This window comes from Phalangium opilio, unplaced genomic scaffold (assembly GCF_054372755.1).
Source record: "Phalangium opilio isolate 3A_F unplaced genomic scaffold, DU_Popi_V2 ptg000009l_1, whole genome shotgun sequence".
In the NCBI taxonomy this organism is placed as follows: Eukaryota; Metazoa; Arthropoda; class Arachnida; order Opiliones; family Phalangiidae; genus Phalangium; species Phalangium opilio.
This window is the reverse complement of record NW_028324146.1, coordinates 11,849,537-11,870,849: the sequence shown is the minus strand read 5'-3', so window position 1 is coordinate 11,870,849 and position 21,313 is coordinate 11,849,537.

The following is a 21,313-nucleotide window of genomic DNA, read 5'->3' as shown; positions in this document are numbered from 1 at the left end:
ATTTATTCAAAAAATTGCATATCTACGCTTTTTCAAGAACAATTCCATTTTCCGAAAACATTTTACCATGAAAATATTTTGAAGGGATTTCGTATCGGTGTTCGCTAACATGTAAGCACCTTGACAGACATAGTTTTAAATGTTAGTGGCTTGGCAATTAATCTTCAAGTTTGCACCACTAGTAGTCTTTTCAACGGTTACAATTTGCTGAGAAGACGGATATTCGATAAAATATGATAAAGAGAATTTATTTTGCACGGACTAATTAATAAAATAATGCCATTTACTTAAGACATAGGAACAACGTTTATCCCTTGTGGTTTCTTTCAGTAGGTAGCGCTTCTTTCATGGACTGGAAAAATATTATATAGGCATAACCAAGGTTAGGGTAAAGATTCTATAAAAAGGAAAAAGTCTCAGTACCAATGATATATATATTCTTTTCCTTCGGAATTAATACATAAACCACTCCATTCTAAACGAGTTATGCGAAGGAGGGAACACTAAAGCCCGCCCCTTCCAAAATTTTCTTAGTATATAAAATTTTGCAATTATCAGTGCTTGCAGTGTATGGGTCATCAGAGCCCGCTCAAAACACGCGGTCAGATCCAAATCTTTCCACAATGTAAACGGTACGTGACTCTCTGGACTTTCCTGCCAACCTTAATAATCTATGACTACAAATTGTTTGCTCTTTTTAGGGAGTCAGCAGAATATTTCAAATATTCATTATTGATCCCTCAATACGTATTCCCTTCAAAATAATTAATTTCATGATAGAATGTTTTCGGAAAATGGAATTGTTCTTGAAAAAGCGTAGATATGCAATTTTTTGAATAAATTTAGAGGGAATAAATCGATTAACAGTAAAATCTCTACACTTAACCCCAAAGTTGATATTTTCAAATCCCGCGCCGAAGCGGAAATGTGATGCGATCGGAATTCCTCCTGTCTGTCCCAAATGTTCGATTAGGACTCTAGTCGAACTTGGGATGAAGCCAATTGACTAATTCTTTAAAACGTCTTGGATTTAACCAAGACCTAAAATGTGTAGATAAGAAGAGAGTTAATCAAGTGACTGGGGCCCCCCTAAAAATTCCACAAATAGGACCAAATTGACAATTTTACAAAATTTTTAAAAATGCTGGCTTAAGAAGGTGAGCCATGAACAAAATATACACGCGGTGCGATTTTTCTAATTATTTTTTTAATAGCTGTGAAAGCTACTGAAATTGATTCTCAAGAAAAAGTATTGGATCTAGAAAACTTGCCACCAGCAAAAGTGACATTTCCACTAGTTTCTACTCTCGCCCACTCTGACAAGCCGCTGTGTTCACTGGAACCACCACTATTTATGGAACAACAATTTCAACATCATCACAGGACTTCAGCCCACCAAGAGGAAAGGTCAGCAAAAAAAGAGGAATTGAGTGTGTGGCAATTGTGCACCAATGCCACGAGAACGAGTGAACAAATGTTGCCGGGAAGCAAACTGCCTTACAAACAACTCAGAATTTAGACTCTTGTGTTTAGAGCCATTTGTTCTTGTTTTGAACATGCGTATGAGAAACGAACTTCTTTTAGACAGGGAAATGCTGAACATAGAAAATAAAAAACTTCGCTTCGCAGCGTATTCAAATCTTTGCTTGTGGCTTTACGGCAGGTTGGGGGTTTGAAACAGAATAGTCTTGCCAGCTTGTTCTCTTGTCTTGGCTATTCGACACCGTTTCCAGAGCCCAAATGGCATTTATATGGGTTTTAGGAGCAGTTTTTACTAGAGGTGAGCGGGCCCTACAATACCCGTCGCCAAACAGCGGGCCTGCCCGATTAGACGCAGGCGTATGTTTGCTAAGCAACGTCTTTTAGTAGAGCAGAAGGCTTAAATCCCTATCAGAAATAATACGTCAGAGCAGGGGAAGGTAAACTGCCTAAGGTGTGAAACCGATGTTGGCATGCGTTATCGCGCCCGCGGGCAAAATATGAAACGATACCACAGCCTGCTATCGTTCGTGGATAGTGGGTTGCCTATGTGGCGGGCACATTTGGCGGGTTGAATTATGAACTCGTTGCGTATGTTCGACTTATGATTGTGAAGGACAAAGCCAAGAGTCATGGGCAATAGTATCATGTTAAGTGCAGCAGCGTTAAACAATTTTGCCTTGGTATTTTACTTTGAGTATATTTATTTGAGTTCAAAAGGAGTTTAATGAAATTTTATTATATGGCAGCCTGGTATCCTTTTAAATATTACTACGTGGTGGCCGATTTCTAGCAGCTAATAGAAAACAGCATTAAATAAAACATCTCTTTCACACGTTATATACCTCGATTAGAAAATGCTTTTTCATTGGTTTTTAATAACTGGGATGTCGATATCTACCTTTAGAAACTAACAATTTACCTTTGTGAGTCACGTACAAAGAGTTAGCAGGACATCGTCGAAACCTAGTAACGATATCTGGTTATGAATGCGGGATACTAATAGTTAATATTGACGTGGCAGAGGGAGTGAAAACAATCAATAGGGAGCCAGTTATTTCGCTAATAAACTTCGTGTTGTTGATATTATTGAAATATAATAACTCTGCATTTGGGTCGTGTTTGCAAAATGTTTTCACGCATGAACTTCTATGCGTTTACTACATAGCCACAACAACTACACGAACTTTATGTACTACTTACTCTATGGAAATATAAAAATGCTAATTGAGTAACGTTTGTAAAACATTACTGCCATTTAAAAACGAAAACGTTATCTAATCGTCTAAAGTCCACATTCGTACATTCTGTTTTATATAACCCTAGATTCTTGCCTAATTTGATATAGCATATTTTTCAAACCTATCTGATCCAATCTTGCTATATTCTTCTTTTAAATCATCTACTATCTGCGTATACCAGTAGGCCTAGTTAATATTTGTAAATAAAAATGCCTAATCTCTATAAAATTTCTTTGGAAATAATTATAAAACGGAGCTTCATTCATGTATTACTAGTTTTAAACCATCACGACAAAGCCAATATCCTTGAACAGATACTTACGCATCACGGTATTGTTTCAAAAAATAGTGTCCTTTTATCGTGGTTGGTAGCCAGTTGTAAACATCGTGGGCGGAAGCCTGGCGATTTTAGTTGTCTCTTTCACGTAGTATAACAATACACGCATGGTCTAACGAACGCCTGTAAATTAGTTTATGTTCGACGATAGGCCTGCACATAAGTTTTTGTTCAATGAGAGGCCTGCAAAGTCAAAAATCTATAGATTAACAACTAAAACGTCATCAAGCCTGCTCAATGCAATCTTCTGGCGCCGTTGTGGAACTGTACTTGTATATCATGTAGTTACGGGACAATGCCCGCCAGCAACCACGGGCACACATCGGTAACCAACAAACCTCCTGAAACTTAAATTCAGCCCTCGGAATAATGGTCGTTGCCCTTAGGGACAATGCCCGCGGTCGCTTGAGCCCGCTATATCTGGCATGCCCACTCACCTCTAGCTACGACATCTGTAATCTTGCATTCATTGTCGCAAATCTGTTGATAATCTTGGTAATATGCATATTGTTAGACAAGTATGAAATATTACTTACTAGTTGCACATTAATTTAATAACTTCCTATTCTGTCCAAGAATGCATTAGGATCCGTAGCTGGGGCTCTAATTCCAACATGTGTGCAGTCAATGGCACCCAGTACCTCAGGGAAAGAGCAAGTAAGCCTGAAATAAGAGATATAACACACAACATTTGGTCCAATGATTTAATATGACTTCAGCATCACCAGTAGGGAAGCGTATGAAGTTCCTCATTCTGTTATTAATGGCATTCATTACTCTTTCAATAGCTCTGCTTACGGAGGACTGGCTCATTCCGTGCTCGTAATTACTTGCGAGGCTATGTTGGAAGCCACCAGAACCATAGAAGAGTAACGTTAATAGAACTTCATCCTCGACAGACAAAACATATTGGTTATGGCCTTCTAATTCTTTGTGTAACTTCGGTCTTAACAAATTGCACAACTCGGTGACTTTCGCCTTCGTCATGCGATATTGGCGCAAAAACTCGGCATCTGGCATAAGAAATGCGCGCCCTTCCTCTCTCGTTCGACGATATCTTTTTCGCCGTTCTGCTGCTTCTAGCTCCTCCGCTACTTGAGCAAGCAAGACACGAGCCATAGCGCCAGCCATTCGAAATAGAAATTAGTTGAAACTTGAATCTTGAAAAATTAAAGGGATTAGTGTTGTCCTTGAAACTTTGTTGAATCCTTGAAAAACTAAACAGATTAGGTAGTTGTAGCCTGGAAAAGTTTAAAAGATTCGTAGACTCCGGGAATAATGCAAGAGATTAGTTGAATACTACATAAATTAAAGAGATTAGCAGAATACTTCATAAATTAAGGAGAATAGTTGAATACTTCATAAATTAAAGAGATTAGTTTTATCCTTAAATAAATTACACTCACCACTTTACTTACTTGATCAAAGCAGGGATCGTAAATGTCGTCTGCTGTGGCTGCGTTCAGCACTTGGAGTTTCCGAAGCTACCGTTAAAATCGGTCTTTAACCGGTTACTTATTTGTCAGTTGATAAAAAACACTTTGAATTTGGTGTTTCATTTGATAGTTTAAAACGGAGTCTGCGCGGAATTTGCAGCAATCACTGACCGAGGGAAAGGAACGTCATCGATGGACGCCGCCAATTAGAAGTCCAAGGGCAATAGTTGACGGTCCAACCAGCGAGCCAAGGGCAGAAGGAGGAGCTTAACTTTTCTGCAGAATACGGCCGCAGTTCTAATGTCATTGAGACGATTATGATTAGTTACGGGTCAGCCTTCCCTTTCAAAATATCTTGAAGTTCGCTGTGGGTCACATCAACTAGAGGGTACCCAGCTTAAGGGAAAATCCAGCCATTGAATTTGAAAAAGGGAACTTTAGCAGCGTATATTACTATGAAGGGGTTTTTAACATGAGCAATTCGAAAAATTGTATTCAGAAGTCCACAGTCAAAAATATAATTGTTACAAATACTCCTCCACTTAATCATGAGCGTCCACGCGAACAAAAAGAACAAGATGGCCCAAGGGCTGGGCCTTAATAGTAATTTTACACGGCTCACGTGACCCCCCGTATAGTTGATCTCCAATAAATCGTACAACTAAAAACATTTCTGAAACACAATCGTGTATCCCTTTAATTTCTAATAACGTCACATTTCAAATAATATTAATGAAACTAAATTGTGCACCCCACTAAAGTATAATTTTTAAAAACCATACGAATCAAATAATGTATTTAAACAAAATCCTGGATCCCCTAAACCAGAAATCACTATGACCGTAAAGCGTCCCCTCTATTTTACGAAACCTAACCTAACCATCCAGCATAATCTCTGATGTATCACGCGCACAAAGTGCAGTAGTGCACAAAAATTATCATCTTGTTTCCCTTCACTCAAAAAAGCCCGCGAGATTTAAACTACCTTTCTTTCCTCTCTCTCCGAGCGGGATGCCCCCTCTCCCTCTTCCCCCTCTCACTAATATACCAGGCAGGCAGTTCTCTCTCTACGCGGAGCTTCGTATCGCCACCGTAAGCGTTCGTTTCGCGGACGCGTCCGGCACAGGGACAGGGACAGGGGTTTGGTGCCCTTTCTTAAATTTTACCGGAATAAAATTCCGTGTAAAATTAAAAATCATAACTTGACGCAAAAAAATAACAATATGACGCAAAAACGAAAAAAAAACATAATGAAAAAACATTTAGTGACGTGTTGACGTAAATAAACATAATGGCGTCAACAAACATTTAAAGTCACACAAATCGACGTTCCAACTAACTTAAAAAGTTGGGTCATATAGCAACATATATATAAACGAAGTACTTAAAAAATAGCAATCAAATTAAATTTAGCAAACACAATAAAATAATCTTTAACTAACAATGGGGTTGACACTCCCAGAAGTAATTTATTACGAGGAAATCGCTCGACCAGTAACAGGGTTACGATGCCTAAGAACACGACGATTACCAGGCTGTTCATTGTCACCCAAGAATTTGTGGAATCGTCGCTTAACGCACTATTAGGTCTAACTATATCGGCATCTCGCTCGACAGACAAAGGTTCTATGACCTGACTGATGTCAGACTTTGCATCTTGCTCAACAATCTGGGCCTCGGTTGTAGTATCGGCATTGCGCTCGACGTAAGGTTTAAGATCATGATTATGAAAGGTTCCCTTAAATACCCTACCTCGAATAACACACTTTAACCTGTAGGTATGAGGTGAGAGTTGTTGGGCGACCAAAAATGGTCCATCCCAACGAGGTTCTAACTTAGCAGTGAAGCGATTGGCAACTATTATTTTTGGAGTTTTTCAAAATTTAATAGCAAAGAAAACTTGTTCAAGTAACATAACAACGAGGCTCCGAAAAAAAGGAGAATATTATTTATCGAGCTGCCACTGGCAAAATACACATCTAAATGTTTCGGGGGACAATTTGAAGTCATTAGAACTACAAAAAAACTGGACCTCAAACGTCTGACTCAACAATTGTTATGACAATTATGGTTCGCGGTTTGACGACTAACTTCAAGCATATCTTAGCGTATTTCCCGTGCCATGAAATGAAGTCGGAAGAACTGTACTGTATAATGGATGAAGCTATAGAAAGGCTTGAGAGTAATGGTTTCAAAATTCTAACTGTAACTTGTGATAAATCCGCAATTAATCAAAAGTACATCAAGATGTGCACCATGCCAGACCATGCTGAAAATAATGTAGTCTATCACAAAGTAATTAATCTATATGCTCCTTAAAATGATCCTAGATACATATTTTTTTTCTGATCCCCCACATTTTATTAAAACTACGCGCAAAAATCTATTTCACAGTGGCTTTACCAAGACTAGACTTCTTACAAAGAATAGAAAACATCTTTTGTGGGATTATGTTCACAAAAGATAGCTCTTCCCACCTAAGGTTATCTCCAAAACTAACATTAGATCATATTAAGGCCTTTTAATGCCATGCGAGTGAAACTTGCCTCCCAGATTTTAAGCGCGACAGTTGCCACAGGAATCGAATCATTTGATGGAGACGAAGCTTCGGAAACTGTAGACTTTAAACGTAAGTTTAATAGTTTCTTTGATATAATGAACAACAGAAATACTACCCAGGGGAAGAAAAAATAAATACTGATATGTAACCGTTTTAATCACTGGGTGACTGGCGTTTCAAATAGCTTGAGGAAAAAATTTATAGATATCTAAAAGAATGAATAAATGAAGTCGATGGTTTCAATGTCTCAGCAGATGGTAAAAACAAAATGCCGCTCAGTAGGGAAACTTTGGAAGGAATCCATTTAACGGGTAATTTAGAATAATAGAAGCTAATTAAATTAAAAAAGGCGCGTAGGAAGGTTTTAAACATTGCTACATTTGCTATATATTTAAGCACATTCGGTAATTGGAGCATCAAAATTTCTTCTCCAAAAGGCAGCAAGATTCGTTTTAAAAAAAAATAAACTCTTTAAGAGAAATTTCTAAGAAAATATCTAAGAATTTGAATCTCCTAGAATCAAATGTTAGTCGAAAGTAAAACCTAGTATCAAGTTAGTAACCCTTAAATTATTTTAGGTGACATTTCTTCTTGAACTACTATTGAGAACAAAATACTTGGGTAAATATTGTTGAAAAGTATTATGGAAAAATGAAATTTTGGTGAAAAAAGTAAGATAAGAATATTTTTAAATAATTGATGTTTTATAATCATGTCTTGAAAAGTGAAATTTTTAATATCTGTACTTCAGGCAGTTAATTTTCTACACTTATCTTTTACACTTTCCGGTCTTTGTCTACAATGACAGTTTTTATTATTATCTGTCACTTCAATCTTCATATTAATTAAAATTGTTTAGAAAACAAGGAGAGAAAAGACTTAGGGCGTTGCGCGTTCATCGGTAATCTACCTTAATTACCAGTAGTCGGTAATCCTTCTTAATTACCAGTAGTCGGTAATCCTTCTTAATTATCAGTAGTCGGTAATCCTTCTTAATTACCAGTAGTCGGTAATCCTTCTTAATTACCAGTAGTCGGTAGTCCTTCTTAATTACCAGTAGTCGGTAATCCTTCTTAATTACCAGTAGTCGGTAATCCTTAATTATCAATTGTCGGTAATCCTTCTTAATTACCAGTAGTCGGTAATCCAGCTTAATTACCAGTAGTCGGTAATCCAGCTTAATTACCAGTAGTCGGTAATCCAGCTTAATTACCAGTAGTCGGTAATCCAGCTTAATTACCAGTAGTCGGTAATCCAGTTTAATTACCAGTAGTCGGTAATCCAGTTTAATTACCAGTAGTCGGTAATCCAGTTTAATTACCAGTAGTCGGTAATCCAGCTTAATTACCAGTAGTCGGTAATCCAGCTTAATTACCAGTAGTCGGTAATCCAGCTTAATTACCAGTAGTCGGTAATCCAGCTTAATTACCAGTAGTCGGTAATCCAGCTTAATTACCAGTAGTCGGTAATCCAGCTTAATTACCAGTAGTCGGTAATCCAGCTTAATTACCAGTAGTCGGTAATCCAGCTTAATTACCAGTAGTCGGTAATCCAGCTTAATTACCAGTAGTCGGTAATCCAGCTTAATTACCAGCCGTCGGTAATCCAGCTTAATTACCAGCCGTCGGTAATCCAGATTAATTACCAGCCGTCGGTAATCCAGCTTAATTACCAGTAGTCGGTAATCCGGCTTAATTACCAGCCGTGGGTAATCCGGCTTAATTACCAGCCGTGGGTAATCCGGCTTAATTACCAGCCGTGGGTAATCCAGCTTAATTACCAGCCGTCGGTAATCCAGCTTAATTACCAGCCGTCGGTAATCCGGCTTAATTACCAGCCGTCGGTAGTCCGGCTTAATTACCAGCCGTCGGTAATCTGGCTAAATTACCAGCCGCCGGTAATCCAGCTAAATTACCAGGCGTCGGTAATCCGGCTAAATTACCAGGCGTCGGTAATCCGGCTTAATTACCAGGCGTCGGTAATCCGGCTTAATTACCAGTTATCAGTAATCTAGCTTAATTGCCAGTCGTCGGTAATCCGATTTAATTGACAGCCGTCGGTTATCTAGCTTAATTGACAGCCCACTGCAATGTCGGTTGGAACTGTGGTAGTCGTTGAGGGCTTCGGTGATATTGTTGAAAGAGTAATTTTACCAGGCTCAGCACTTCTCATAGCATTTTGATGGAACCATGATGTTACCTTGCGAAGTTTGTTAGCTTTCTCTTTCTCCTGCGCAGCTCGTTTTATCTTCTGGGCGCCGCTCAAAGTATTACATTTCTTTTTTGATATGATCACTAATAATCTCTATTTATAGTTTGTCTAACATCTCAGCCATATTATTTAAATTTAAATAAGATGAGTCTGATACTTCATGGAGATTTTAAAATTACTTATTAATTTAAATATACGCAGGAGCTTTCGGACCGCGGTCCCTCTTCAGCTGCAACTTTGAGCTGAAGAGGGACCGCGGTCCGAAAGCTCCTGCGTATATTTAAATTAATAAATAATTTTAAAATCTCCATGAAGTATCAGACTCATTTTATTTAAATTCAAATAATTAATAGAACCATGGATCAGAAGTTTAACATTTATGATCTCAGCCATAATTTTATTCATAACAGGCATTATATTTTAAACAGAGTGGTCTACTTTCAGCAGGGAAATAAATAGACTTGTACCCTACGTGCCACCTAACAGCGAGAATGAGCGAGAAAATTCCAGGTTTTCTCTCTGCGCATGGACAAAATGACAATGTAGACTGAGTCTGATTTAGGGTGTAGGATTCAAACTAAAAAAATAAGCCGATGTGCGGTTGTGAAGTGAGGCCGTGGGGAGGGAGGAAGATGTAAAAGCCTAGGCAATGGGTGACTATCTTATAGGTCTCAGATTTTTAGTTTTACATTTTTCAAGTTCGAAGGCCAAATTTTTCATTGAAAAGACTGAATGGCCGATGGAAAGTAGTTTATATTTTCTAGTAGTTTTCTTATGACAAGAAATGTAAAATGAGTATTAATTGACAATTATGGGGCCCCTGGGCCAGTGCCCAACGGGCCCAATAGACTGCACTGTTCAGACAGCCGTTGGCTATCTAGCTTAATTACCAGCCGTCGGTATTCCTTCTTTACCAGCCGTCGGTATTCCTTCTTTACCAGCCGGCGGTAATCCGGCTAAATTACCAGCCGTCGGTAATCTGGCTTAATTACCAGTCGTCGGTAATCAAGCTTATTTACAAGCCATCAGTAATTCGGCTTAATAACCAGCCGTCAGTAATCCGAATTAATTACCAGTCGTCGGTAATCCGAATTAATTACCAGCCGTCGATAATCCAGCTTAATTACCAGCCGTCAGTAATCCAGCTAAATTACTAGTCGTCGGTAATCCAGCTAAATTACCAGTCGTCGGTAATCCAGCTAAATTACCAGTCGTCGGTAATCTGGCTTAATTACCAGCCGCCGGAAATACGTCTCAGTTACCAGTCGTCGGTCATCTAGCTTTATTGCCAGTTGTCGGTAATCTAGATTAATTTCCAGTCGTCAGTAATCTAGCTTAATTACCCTTAATTGGTAATCTAGATTAATTTCCCTTAATTGGTAATCTAGATTAATTTCCCTTAATTGGTAATCTAGATTAATTTCCCTTAATTGGTAATCTAGATTAATTTCCCTTAATTGGTAATCTAGATTAATTACCCATAATTGATTATCTAAATTATTTACCTCTAATTGGTAATCTAGTTTAATAACCTTTAATTGGTAATCTAGTTTAATAACCTTTAATTGATAGTTTAGTTTATTTACCTCTAATTGATAATTTATTTTACGTACGTTTAATTGGTAAACTAGTTTAATTACCTTAAATTCGTAATCTAGATTATTTATTTTTAAATGCAGGGATAAGTTAAAATGTCCATTAAGCTACCTATTTGTTCTAAGAATTGGACTAAATCCGCGACAACCGAGTGTTTTGATGGCGTCGCCGCAGAGGCCGCAAGAACGTCCCGGCGGCAATATTAACGCCGTCTTATCGATAGGCCCTTTCAACCAAAAGACACTAAAAAACAATCTGAAGAGGCAACCATACGTTAAGAAAGGCCAATATTGGTTGCGCTGATATTTCATAATAGAACAGTGTATCCAAGCTACAATATCGCAGATTGGGGTAGTTTTTAAAATTTTAAATTAAACATACTTAATTTTAATTCTTCATAATAACAAGAAAATACGTCCTAAATTATAGTGTAAAGTTTCATTTAAGACCGTTCCCAAAACTAACCAACGTATAGTTTTTCTAAATCACGAGTAACCGATTTTTTTTTCGAAACATTTCCCATGTTATTTCTATGGAAAAAATTCCTGTTTTTCATCAAAAGGTGTGACTAATTTTATGGAAATGAAAACCTCCCTTAGCATCTTTATTTTTTATAAAATAAACTAATTTATGGATCTCTTTGAAATTTTAACCACATATTAAGGAGCCGAATTGTGGAATTATTTCAAAACAGTTAATACAATACAAAAAACTGCATCCAAACAAATAACCCTCCTTATAAATTAAAGAGCAGTATGAAGTCTTATCTAAGAGAGCTACCGCTCTCTCAGAGTAAATGGCGCGTTTAACGATTTTCGAGAAACAAACAACACTCAATTACTTTTTTTCATGAAAGGCACTGAGTACCATTACATACGCCTTTGAGGTATATTATTTTAATGCCAATTATACGACGTTGTCCTATATCGTTTTGTTTAGGCTACAAAACTAGAAATGTCTATAGCACAAAAGTAAGCGAAACTCGAAGTGTGGTAATACACATAATGAACCGCGTTTTCTACAAAACATTTCTTGCCGAAATTATGATTTATGGTAATTGGCATTATTGCTGTAAACCTTAGTGACTGAGTTACGGAAAATGAATGTATTCAAGTGGCGCGTGGTTCTAAAGAAGACCGAAACAAAGTCATGTCGCTTTGGCAATGAATTCTGGCAAAATTTGAAAACTACAGCGATAATTCACTTTTCAAAGAGTGCAGTTTTCATCTCCTCAAACAGATCAATAAAAATAATTAGGACAATACACTGGTCTCTTTGCGTGAGTTTATTGGCGAGCGAATAATTTGTTGCGTAGAAGGAATTCAAAGATGTCGGTCGCCAGTGCTAAATATGAAAAACTGTTTCCCGATAGATACTTCAAGTACAAGTGAGTACTTATTGAACGTAACCGAGAATATCAGTTCCTTTTAACAATATTTTCTCTTACAACAGATTTACGGAACAAGTTTATATCAAGTTTGGAATTCTTGAGGTAAACATAAAAATAAATTCAAGATACAAATGACGTTTTAATAATTCTGGTTTTATAAAACTATCTTTCCTAGGAGTTGGATTCACTTCCGCTACAAAAGAAAAAATGTTACGATGGCGTCAGATACGGGGCCATCATTCATAATTTCACGTAAATGTTTAAAATGGTTTGAAAAATAGCTGATGTTTTCAAGATAATATTTCGTTCAATAGCCCTATTTACGAACCTATCACAGGCTTGGACGTCATAGACATTCCCAAGGGTGGAGACTTAGCAACTGTAAGTTACAGTTTCAACATCCTCTTAGATCGTAGGAGGTTGATCATTTCCTTTAGAAGGCATTATCTAGATCAATGCCGAAAAACATTGTGGTCATGGGTTAGTTTTCAGTTTTCTGAGGTATTTTCAGAAGTTGGACCTTATACTTGCTCCAGTGGATATTTCCACTTTAAGCAAGGTGAAAGGACTTGTTTCCAGTGGTTTTTACGACTTCACCGAGACGATCATATTGTCAGGGGCACCAAAATTGTCACTGTCATTTTCGCTCTCGTTTTTGTCCATGGATTTGATGGTACTTCATGTCAAGATTTGCGTACATGTAACTCCATAAACTTTTAATCGATTACATTTCCAGTCTGGTGTCGGCATTTGCTTTTTCGCCATTGTTACATCATTGTTATTGACTCACAAAATGTTGCTTGCCATCCTAACAAAGCCAAGAAGTAACTTCAATCAAGTAATCAAGCGATATCTGATAGTTTTATGGGACGTCTTTTCCGTATTTTTCTTTGAACGTAAGTAATTTCACCTCTCAAAAATTGCAGTAATTTGGGAAAGACATTTTATCTGTCGTGTTACGCAGCGTACCCTGCTCAATTGGATCATATTTCCGAGCGTCTCGCCTACGCGTTTTGGGTAATTGGCGTCACCTTTATTGGGTTCCTCGTGAGTTGTTTCCTCAAGTCCTAGTTCTTCAGTGAGAAATATTTATTCATCGAAACGATCGAAGATCTTCAACACATGCAGAGGCACGCCAATGTTCAACCACTTATAATGAAAGACGGATTGGTTCACAACATTCTAAGCAATAGAGTAAGCGTTTGCTTGTTATAATTCCAGTTCGGTCCTCTCAAAAATAATTTGGGCAATTTATTAGGCCAAGAAAGAGGAGAAGCTCGATAATTGGATGAAGAATCACTTGAATGAAGAGAATTTTTGCGATTCTTTCGACCTGGTTTCGTCAGAAGTGTACCAGGAAGTTGTACACGGCCATAAAGCTTTGATTTTGAACCAAAAGTTTTTGTCTGCTGCGTTGGGTTACGTTCTTAAGCAAGACAATGGCATCATCAGCGAATGGAAAACCAAATTGGATGCATTCTACTTTTCGAAATCGCTTCAAAGCGATTACGTCGTCTTGCCTGCCAATTCATCCTTTTTCATCAACCCGATCTTTCGTGAAAATTTCGAAAAAGAGTAATCGATATCCATTCATAAGTTGTTCACTGCAAACTAACTTGGTTTTGATTATTATTTAGAATGCTCCTTTTTTTCGAGACGAAAGCGTTGCGTTACTATGATTTCCCAGGGGACTACGCGATGGATTTCGTTAAATGGGAACGTCCAATGAAGACCGCGTCTGACCTGTCGTTATTCGCCGTTTGTAGCGTCTTTTACCTCACTTTATCGACTTTATCCGTTTGCGTCGCCATCTTGTTCGTTGAAATAATCCTCGGCTGGAAGAAATACAGAATTGATTAAAGAGAAAATCAACCAATCGAAAGGTTTTACATAGGGATAAACCGGTGCCGATACCCATATGGGTATCGGCACCGATAGTATAGGATCGGTTGGTTAAATATGATACTAAACGGATACTCGTTTAAAATGCGTTATATGGCGCTACATGACATTTTTAGGTCTTTCAGTAATGTATTGATGGTGATAATACATTTCTATGAATGTCAATAAGCCGTGATATTATTTTGGAAGTACCTCTAAACATAGTAATTGGTAGTATGATTCAGGAAATTATTATTTCCTTGTATTTTTAAAACATACGTAAATGGCACTGTCATACTAAATATATCGGTATTGGTTGAAGTATCGGGTTTTGGATCATAGGTTCATGTTTGCACCGGTATCGGGTTAAGCCTGGTATCGGCCATCTCTAGTTTTACAAAAAGTACACCTTATTTTATTTATAAATTAAAATTAAAGTGAGATCTGCTACTTCATGGAGGATTTTTTAAAAAAACTTTAATTTAAAGTGTTATCACGGGAGCTTTCGGACCGAGGTCCCTCTCCAGCTGTTGTTACATTTTTATTCATTTATTTTATACCTTATTGATTTCGAAATAATGACAAATATTTACAAACGACATAAAATCTCACAACTTTCAACCGGACATTGAAAACAATTGACTCCATTTCGTTTTGCTAAATTCAAATGTTCGTCATCAGACGACATGATGTATGTCAAGCACAAATCTAGAATAAAATTTATCGTGAAGACTCGAGTAAAGACAGAAAATACACCGATACTATTTAACCATAATTTTTTTGTTGGTGTTGCTTTGGTAATTCTTTGTAAACAAACACATTACATTAAACACGGTTTAAACATCTCGAAACTTTTATCTCATCAATAAAACGTCACCTTAACTACGATGATGTGGTTATTGACGTCTAAATTATCTTTCGAAAAATGAAGGAGTTGGAGCAATACGGTAATTACCTGAATCCGTAGAGATGATTAAGACACTTGTCTTTGCCCGGTGGTTGTTTTAAGGGTCCATATCGTTTACCCGAATTCTACCTACGTAGAAATGTATTTCTATCCCAATGTACTCAATCAATTCCATGACGTTTCGTAGCTAGGTTTAATCTCCTTTGGTTTTCGTGTCGAGCGTCATGATTAGTTTCTTTCCTTCGCACGCTAAATGAAATTAATTTCATCATTATTTTTCCGCCAGATAACTTTCGAATTATCATTTAATAAAGTCATAAACCTTGTAACTAAATGGTGCGTTTAACGATTTTCGACAAACAAACACAATTCCTTTTATTCAAGAAAGACAATGAGCTTAATGGGAATGAGAAGCTTCCTTTGAAAAACCTCTGATTTATATAACAAAAAATATAGAATTAATTTTTGTGAATTCAGAAATATCAAGCTTTTAAATCTCCGATTTCTGGTTATTTGGCAAAATGCATTTGAGAATGCTTCATATGAAATGATTTGAAATCCACTTTTTATGAAAGGCTAATGGTGCCACTCTCCACTATCAGACCCAGAGTTTAGACTGACGAGAAGCTCAAGACGCGTGTAGGATTCCCGCGCTTTTTTCCTCTCTTCATAGTGATGTCATCAAACGGGCGAACAAGCTCGACAAGACAAAATTATTGATATATCGAAACTGAGTTTTCGTGATTTTTCAATGCGTTTTAAAAATAAAAAATTTATTTCAATTTTATCAAAAACTTGATATTTTGAAAGTAGAGACTCGAAAGTGTAACATAATACCACTTTCGTGGTAAAATATGATATGAAATTGTAAATTCGTATTCCCTTTTAATTAGCTTCTGAGATGCCTCAAGGGAAATCATACAAAGTTTTCCTCTAGTGTTTTGTTTTGCATGTAAACAAGTCAGGTCTAGATCAAAAGTGAAACGCGAAGTATGGCAATACACATAATGAAAAACGTTTTCTACAAAACATTCTTGCCGTATCTATGGTTTAGGGTGATTGGCAATATTGATGTAAATCAGCAACCGAATTGCGGAAAACAAAGGTATTCACGTGGCGCGCGGCTCGGAAGGAAAAGAAACAACGCTTCGTCGCTTTGGCAACAGATTTAGACTATGGGGGCAATTCTCTAACTTTTTAAACGAGTTATCGCAAGTGATAACGATCGTCTCAAGTGTTGTTGTCAACCTCGATTAGTCGCGATAAGTCATAGGTGTCATCAAACCTTGATCGGAAAGTGGCGGATGTCTCGTGAATTCCCCTCGTGCTAATAAAAACAAGGTTGTCAATGTTAAATTTTAGAGTTTTTAATTATCACGAGAGTGATAACTTATCGAAAGGGTTAAGCAGGTCGATAAGTTATCGTTTGTTTTATAGCTAAAGACGGTAAAATTTTAACTTGACCAGCTTGTTTTTTATTAGCACGAGCGGAATTCACGAGACATCCGCCACTTTTTGTTAAATTTTTGATGACACATAAATAATAGCCTACTTAGATCTGGTGCTCTCATAGAACACACGAGGTTGACATCAACCCTTTAGACGACAGTTAGCACTTGCGATAACTCGCTTAAAAAGTTAGAGAATTGCCCCCTATATTTGATAAATAAATAAATAGTTCGTTTTTCTAAAGCATACATTTAAACAGAACAGATGAATATAAACAATTAGGATGTTTTATTTGAATCTTTGCGTTAAGTTTCGCGAGAGTTTATTGGCGAGCGATTCATTGATTGCGTAAAGGAGTTCACAGATGTCGGCCGCCACTGGTAAATATGAAAAACCTTTTCCCGATAGATACTTCAAGTACAAGTAAGTATTTACTGGACGAAACCGAGAAAAGCAGTTCCTTTTAACAATATTTTCTCTTACATCAGACTTACGGATTTCTTGAGGTATAAATTAAAAATTTATTTAATATTCAAATGGCGTTTACTGTTCTGTTTTTATAAAATTATCTTTCCTAGGAGTTGGATGCAATTGCGATGGAAAAGAAAAAATTTGCGATGCCATCGGATATGGAACTATGATTCATAATTATACGTAAATGGATAAAATGATTTAAACAAGACGGCCCAAGGGCTCGTAATAGTAGCCATATCGTACGAGTGAATAGCCCCTCTATACCCTACCCTAATGAGTGGATAACCCCTCTATACTTTACCCTAATGAGTGAATAACCCCTCTATACCTTACCCTAATGAGTGAATAGCGCTATCTTTTTCAATGCTTAAATGATGTACCGTGCATAAAATCAGAGTGAATAGCCCCTCGATTCCCTACTCTAAAAAGTGATTAAATTATAACCGTATAAATTTACTTATGCTGTAATTCTAATATTCCGGCGAATCGAAGAACAGATAGTTTTTAGTGATAATCCCCTCGATGAGTTTACAACATAGACTTATGCCGATGCACACTTATCGCATCTTATAAATTTCTAACAAGGACTTATGCCCAGAAACGTTTGAAAGAGAAAGTTTAGTTATAGTGATTACGCATTTTAGTGATTATCCCCTCGAATTACCTTTAGCAATGCTAAAATGACAAACGCATAACGCTCATTTAACACTATGTTAGCTCTATCTAAACCCACATTTGAATTAACCGCCAAAAACGTTCCAGTCAAACATAACATGACGATAGCTACCGAACGAGAACGAAACACATGAGGAGCGCGGTATAGGAAACGGGAAAAATCGTTATCTATTTAATTAGCACATAAATAAAAAGAAAATAAATATAAAAATTATAACCGTATAAATTTACTTGTGCTGTAATTCTATTATTCCGGCGAATCGAAGAACAGATAGTTTTTAGTGATAATCCCCTCGATGAGTTTACAACATAGACTTATGCCGATGCACACTTATCGCATCTTATAAATTTCTAACAAGGACTTATGCCCAGAAACTTTTGAAAGAGAAAGTTCAGTTATAGTGATTACGCATTTTAGTGATTATCCCCTCGAATTACCTTTAGCAATGCTAAAATGACAAACGCATAACGCTCATTTAACACTATGTTAGCTCTATCTAAACCCATATTTGAATTAACCGCCAAAACATCCAGTCAAACATAACATAGATGACGATAGCTACCGAACGAGAACGAAACACATGAGGAGCGAAACGGGGAAATCGTTATCTATTTAATTAGCACATAAATAAAAAGAAAATAAATATAAAAACCCCAAACATACAAATTCATAAGTATCCGACCCCACAGATAAAAATTCAAAAGTATCCGACCCCACAGATTAAGAGGTACCCCACCCCACATCACCCCGACATTTTAGAGATAAAAATAAATGATAAAAAACTCGGGGTTTCTATCGAGTCTCTATGGTTCAGTGGTTAGAGTGTTTGTCTATTACGCCAGCGACCCGGGTTCGATTCCCGGTTCTGACCTGAAAAAAATTTAATTAAAATTAAATCTCTAACCGAGCCCAGCAACCCCTATGGGTGGGTTGTGGTAATATAAAGTTCCTTTTAAGCTAAAATCTGACGATAACGATAGCGAAAACTCCGGCCACTACTGTTACTACTACTACTACTACTACTACTACTACGGCTCGGGTCAAACTAAGAGCCTATCGTATACTACGATATGGCTAAAAATAGTTGACGTTTGTAAGATAATATTTCGCTCAATAGTCTTGTTTACGAAAATATCGGAACCTTGGATGTCATAGACGTAACCAAGGGTGGAGAATTACCAACCGTAAGTTACAGAGTTTCAACATCCCGGTAGATTGTAAAGGGTTAGGCATTATCTAGATCAATGATAAACCACATTGAGGTTATAAGTTAGTATTCAGTTTTCTGGGGTATTTTCAGAGTTTGGACATTATTCTGGGTCCAGTGGATATTTCCACTTTAAACAAGGTGAAAGGACTTATTTCCAGTGGCTTTTACGACTTTACCGAGACGATCATATTGTCAGGGGCACCAAAATTGTCACTGTCATCTTCGATCTCATTCTTGTCAATGGATTTGATGGTAAATACCAGGTGGTCCCAGAACCGTCTCAATTTGTGAACAATGTTCCCTGTTCGTTCATGTTTAGACGATTATCTTTAAATTGTATATTTAGACGAATTCGTGTAACTATCTTTCAATTATTATTGTTAGACTATTTGGTGTTTTTCTCTTTTTAATTGTTTTTGCTTGCTCAATGTTCCACATTCTATCATAAGAAAAATAATAAATAGCTCCCTATAAGTATGAAACTCTCCATTTAAGCCATATAAACAGCATTTTCTTCCCTTCAAATTTGTAAAAAGTTTCCAATGCCACCTATTAAGAATTTTTGACATTAAAAAAGGTAAAATATTTTTCTCAAAAATTTTACAATTTTATATTGTAATAAAATCGATAAAGGTCGTGAAGTTATTATTATGATAATTATAAGTGAATAAGTGCATGTCAAAATTATCATAATATATTAAAAGATGGCGCTAAAAATGCCTTGATTTGAACCTCTTATTTCCTATTGTCTGCTTCTGGCCTCTGGTTAATTCGATTCGCTTGTGCTTGCTAAATGCTAAGCCTTGCTCAGAGTGATAGGCCGCGTTAGAAATCCATGGTTTTATATTTTGGCTAGATTAACTTAAGTTAGGTTGTAAAAAGTAAAAACCGTTGAATTCTTGTTAAAATCTTGACAATGATCCGTTTGTCTTTGCACTCAATGAAAAATGCTCAAACGCAATGTAATTTCTATCTGTCACAATCCAAACTTGAGCCTACGCCAGTGTCGAAATTTAAACTGGTACTTCACAAAGTTGACAAGAGTACAAGTACCAGTGAAAATAAATTGAGGCAAGTCGTATCAACTCAAACTGACCCGGTAAATTACAAAAATATACCAATTCGATCATGTTACGTGCAAACCAAAAAGAATATAAATGGTGAAACGCTTAAAACTGTGTCAAAACAATGTTGTACTACGATAGAGTTCAATAACAATAGTAAACAGGAAGTAGAATCTGTATCTTCATATAAAACATTCCAATCTGTGGCAAGTCAATCCTGTCATGGGTTTTAAAGAAAATGAAGAAATTCAAACCGGAGTTAATGAACCTTCTCAAGCAGTATCGTTAATCAGTATTCCATCAAAATCATGGTTATTAATATCAGCAGAAACTTTTATTAAAGAATGTGCGAAGGGGTTTAATTTGCAATATGAGGTAAACTTTCAAACAATAAAAACCATAAAATTCTACCTTATTCATTGAAAAAGATGTGATAATTTTTATAGGTTAAAAAAGATTATAAGTTGGTGTTCTTCATACTTGTTACAAGACCTGATGTTAGAGGGATATTAGGAGCAGAATTCGATCCAGTTTCGTTATCGATAAAGGAAGATGGTAACTGTTCATTCTCGGTGCTCTTTAAAAAGACTGAAAAATACAATATTGCACGTGACAATGAAACCCTGGATATTGAAACTCTGTCCAGGTTATTGGTAAAGGTATCGCCTCTGCGCAATAAAGTCTTTTGTCCTGGATTAACATCAAAAAAGTGGAATATGAGACTGAAGATAATAGCGTAGTGATCAAATCTTTAGTTCATTTTCAATATCCTGTTGACAGATACCATTCCACGAAGTGTGAAATTTACTTTCACGCACAAAATTCAATTTGAAACAGTGCCCAAATTGTAAATACACAACTAATCTTGTAACTAAAGCGAAAAAACGTAAAGTAATAGAAACACCCACTCGCAAATTTAAAAGGCAACGAATAACGAGCAATTTTAGCCTACAAAGGTTATCTCCTTCAAGTAAAAATACCCGTATTTCAAGATTGCGTCAAGCAAAATATATTTTGAATCAGAAAGTTTTGAAGCTCGAAAGGAAGCTAAAGAAGCGGGAAGTTGCCATTGAAGAAAATCAGTCTGAAGAATTAGAGATCATTACTTCCTTCATCAATACTAACTGCTAAGAAGATTTAAATAAAGATTTAAATGATCAGAACCTTACTAGACAGAAAAGGCATTTATTGAAAAGGGCATGGGAAAAAGACTCCCTATTAAGACAGAAAAAAGACACCGAAGATTTTTTTGAAGATCAAAGTCAAAATAAAACTGGAGAAAAAACAAACAAGTGGAGCGCTATAACTCTGCGAGTGGCTCTGGCGGTATATTGTCGCAGCCCAGCTGCGTACAACGCTTTAAGAAATTTCCACATTTTCCAATTGTCATGCGAGAAAACTT